The 4,660-nt window shown below is 36.6% G+C and overlaps 1 non-coding gene across 1 annotated transcript; it reads left to right on the forward strand.

Annotated features, from left to right (window-relative positions):
• The first annotated feature begins 4,334 nt into the window (after positions 1–4,334).
• Positions 4,335–4,407, forward strand: trnaf-gaa (transfer RNA phenylalanine (anticodon GAA)). The gene has a single exon. It is a non-coding gene; the product is annotated as a tRNA-Phe (tRNA).
• Positions 4,408–4,660: the final 253 nt, after the last annotated feature.

Consider the following 4,660-nt stretch of genomic DNA (forward strand, 5'->3'; position numbering starts at 1 on the left):
CTGGAACGCAGCGTTCACCCAGCTGTTCTGGAGCTCATCGGAGAACTTGAAGAAGTTCTCCTCCGCCTGTCCTGGTCCTGCAGAGGTCCTCTCTACATCTAGCAGATCCGAGCCAATGCTAGCTACTGAATTAACGTTAGGGGAACAGGAAACCTCGACAGCAATGGAAATCTTTACATTCAGAGATGGTTTTTCAGACAAATGAGCAACACTGTTTTCATCTGAATTACAACGTTCCCCGTCCGGGGAACATTGTAATTCAAAGGACCCTGTGAATGTGCCCTTCAGAGGACTCTCCTGTAAGGAAAGTGATGGGACCAGCGAAACCAAAGCGTTGGCTGTCACTTCAGCCACAGCTTTGGCTGCGAGATCAGCAGCAGACAAATCTTCCCCAGCCGGGTTAGATTTTTCTGCGACTACATTCTCACCCTCACGCTGTACCATCATCTCAAAACAAACCTCCCCAGCCAGGTCGGTTTGTCCAGAGACAGTACCATCATCCTCTGTACTGTCTCGTACAGAGGACAAGATGGAGTCCGAGGTACCAACATCCAACGCCTTTTCAGAACAAACCTTCCCAGCCAGGTCGGTTTGTTCTTTGGCAGTGGATGGAAATCCTTTCCAAAACAGATCGTCCTCTTCATCCTGATTGTATCCTTCTTTGGAATCCTTCCCTGGAAAGAAATGATCACACACTTTCTTCATCGCATGGTCACGGCATATCCAATGCCCCAACCAACCGGGAATATCAGGCGAACAAGCGCCGTCGCAAAACTAAACATTGTTGATCTACACAAATCTTAATCTCCAAGAAATGTCTGTATCCTGACTGATGCTTAGAGTTTCCAGTATTCAAGCATTAGAGCTTCTTTGATCTACTGTGATGTACATGATATCATCTATGACCTAATCAGTGAGCTCACTGGACTTCTGGGCAGTCTCTTGCTTCTGCTCGTTGCTATGGAAATGATCAGCTCAGTTCTGCATGACTCAACCTGACATAAATACTTAAATAAAACGTTATACTTTTTATTTATTTAACATGAAAAGATTAATAGATTTGTACATGATTTAATTTTTGCTTTTGTGTTTTTCCATACCTGCTGTGGTATAAATGTTCTGAAGCCTTTGATCCATTATTATTTTTAATTATTATTAATTCATTAGGATTATTCATGTATTAATCATTGCATAGTGCTAGGAACAGTCTGTGGGTTTCTGTTGAGAAGTCGCTGGTTTGACATTTGTCAAAACTGAGAGAGTACCATTTTGATGACAATATAGTTTCCAAATATTAGTGTGGCTATATATATATATATATATATATATATATATATATATATATATATATATATATATATATATATATATATATATATATATATATATATATACATACATATATATATATATATATATATATATATATATATATATATATATATATATATATATATATATATATATATATATATATACAACTTGATAATTTAGCTTGATAAATTAATGCTAATAATAAATCAAGTCTAAACCTCATAAACTGAAATAATACAGTTTCCGTGATAGATGCCCCATTGAATTTTTAATTAACACACAGAGAGGTTCATGCAGTTATGGGTCATTGTTGCACACAAAATTAAACAGAAAAATAATTAGTGCCTGAGTGGAAATTTAACTGTGAAGAGATTATTAGGGAACAGTGAAAATAATTTATCAACTCAATTCCCTGCTCTCAGTCAGACTTACTTTATTACATTTTAGAGTTACAAATAGAAATTTGGCCATCCTAACAAAAACAAAAAAACAAAAAACATAAGGTGAGTTGTTTGCAGTGGTTTTTGTTGGAGTAATACCAAACAGTTACAACAGAAAAAACAGACAGGTAACATGCAGACCCAGAGGTTCCTCCACATATCATCAAGACATAATCTTCATAGAAATCTGTCTTGTAAATTGAAAACAATGAGGTAACAGAAGAAGAAATAAATGTTAGAAAACTACAAATTGAGTGAATATTTTCAAAAGCCAAACCCGGTCGTCAAACATAAACTCAAAGTGATTCACGGTGAGGAATGAACGAATGTTTCACCTTTAATCCCTTTCGTTTTTCACTCAGATCCTACAAGCCATGCATTGAGAGAACAAAAACTAATTTTCTCAACTTGCCTGCAAAGCCTGATCAATGCAGAATGCTGATTTTTATTAGAGAAGCTCCTGACTCACAGAAATCCAACTGTGTTAAAAACCAGGGGAGGTGCAAAGAAATGAAGCTTGTAATTTTCTGCTTCATGACTTCTTCGCATTTTCACCATGAGTGAGCTAATATTTTTTCCTTCCACTAGCTAATTTGGAAACACAACACAAATATTAACTGCTTTCAGGATTGTTTTTCAGAACCAGAACATTCAGCTTTGTGTCAAAGCTCTGGTTTCCTAATTTGATGATTCCTATTAAATGCAACGATCAGGATTCTGTAGCCAATTTCAGAACTCTGTTTTTTTGTAAAGCTTTACTCTGCTGATGCAAATTTTGGCCTGTTCCAGTTTCTCTTAAATAACTATATGACAAACAAGAGTAGAAGAACAGCACTAAAAAGAATTAGCTGCAACTATGCAGAAGTTAACATCACAGTGCCTGTGCGATGAAGCAGAAGGCAGGGTTTTTATCAATATTTAAAAACAAAGGCAAAATGATTGCGAAGTTCCTGTTTTAAACTTCCTTTCAAATATCAGCACAACTAACATCACATCTCTGTGTCTATTACCCAGAGAATTTGGATAAAACAGAACTGTTGCTATATAGAAATACAAGCAGCCATCCTGTTATCTGTTGAAATCGTTGATCTCTCTTGCTCAGTTGGAACCTGAATGAGCTGCAGACATCTCAAACTGTAGTAAATACAGTTTCCTTTATAATAGCTTCTTACAGCGGTGTAAGGTTAGACTCCTCAGACTTACTTTCACCGACGTCAAAGGTAATGGAAAAGGTTAACCTTGAGTCACTGAAAAGTGTTGTCATTGCAGCCTTCTTAGGTATGATGTGTTTCCTGATTGCCAAGAGATTGGATTCCTGAGTTTCCAATTACACGGTTGCCAGCAGGACTTATCAAGTTGAAAATTGGCCAATTCCAGTCACCAGTCATTTTCCTCAGATCTGCTTTTAACGGATTTTGTTTACAAACTCATTCAAATTTAAAGATTAGGTAAATGATATTCTGCCTTCACAAAACACTTTTCTAACACACCAGTAGCATTCACACTAGTATGTAGGTTAAAACTCAACTAATTGTATGAATATATTTGTAAAATGCATTCATTGTTTCAAATCCCAAACCTAATTTTCTATCTAGTTAAAGTCTTGCTCTCTTCCATGAACCTTAATTGAGTTGCCGAGTCACAGGTCCAGAGGGGAAAACTGAGCGTGCTCAGAATCTATGAGATTCCAAAAGCATTCCCAGAACCAAGGGAAAATCCAGTTTTTGAGTTCCAAGTTTGCCTCTGCAGGGCCATGTTTCCTGAAAACTAGTGAAGAGCTGGGCTAATTATCGTCACACCCATAAACTGACTTTTCAAGCTACTTTCAACTAAAGTAAAACAACAAATATAGCGTTGTTTTAGTGTTTTTTTCTGATTAACACAGAAAATTCTTGTCTTTAATCCTCACCAGATATTTATTAGGAACATCAGAACAGGGGGAACAGATTCAAGGAAGGGCTAGTCCCAAGAAGCTAAAAGGCAATGATCCAACATTCAGATCTTACTCATGTACCTTAGAATGACGTCATTAGGTTAGTTCCATACCTATTTCCTGCCCCAAAGACATACGTCACTGATACATAGCATGATCCATAATATTCCATTGTATTACAGGCAGTTTAATTTGTGAAAATCATAAACACAACTCATTAGTTATAATAAAATTATAGTTGAAAAGTTATTTCAATATATTAGCGAACCAAAGTTTTATGTTTGATCGCCCTCTGGTGGGGACTTTGACACATTACAGACACGTTTATTGCATCTGACCGAACACGTAAAAAAAACTACTGCTCCTATCTTAAATTCTACATTAAAACATTCACATTCCTCCCTGTTATAATAAAATACTTATCTAAAGCAATTGTAATTTCTGGAAAATGTAATGTTTATCAGAGTGTGCGAATATGTTCTTAAATATACAGAACAGTACATAGGTTTTCTTTGTTTTTTTTACTACTAAAATACCAGATTTTCCTTCGTCCTTCTCAATCATAGAAAGACAACACAAAAACAGACTACAGCTACATAGCTGCACTTTTTACGTTGTATATGACTCCACCTGTAACGTCATCAAGTGCCGAAATAGCTCAGTTGGGAGAGCGTTAGACTGAAGATCTAAAGGTCCCTGGTTCGATCCCGGGTTTCGGCAGTGATTGCAATCCAAATCATTTTTGTATGAATTTACTTATGTAGGTATTCATTTAGAACTGTAAAGACATGGTCTTTGGGAAAATATTTTTGTAGCCATCACTTGACGTTGCTGACTATATGTCTGTACTGATTTCTCTCACTGGGAAATTAGAGCACAACACTGGAACATAAACCAAATGCTGTTACATGATTAGGAAACATTGTGCAGGGTGTATCTCAGACGGACCGCGGGATGTTTGTTGGAGCTCTCC

The sequence above is a fragment of the Poecilia reticulata genome, chromosome 5 (assembly GCF_904066995.2).
Source record: "Poecilia reticulata chromosome 5, P_reticulata-male-v2, whole genome shotgun sequence".
NCBI lineage: Eukaryota > Metazoa > Chordata > Actinopteri > Cyprinodontiformes > Poeciliidae > Poecilia > Poecilia reticulata.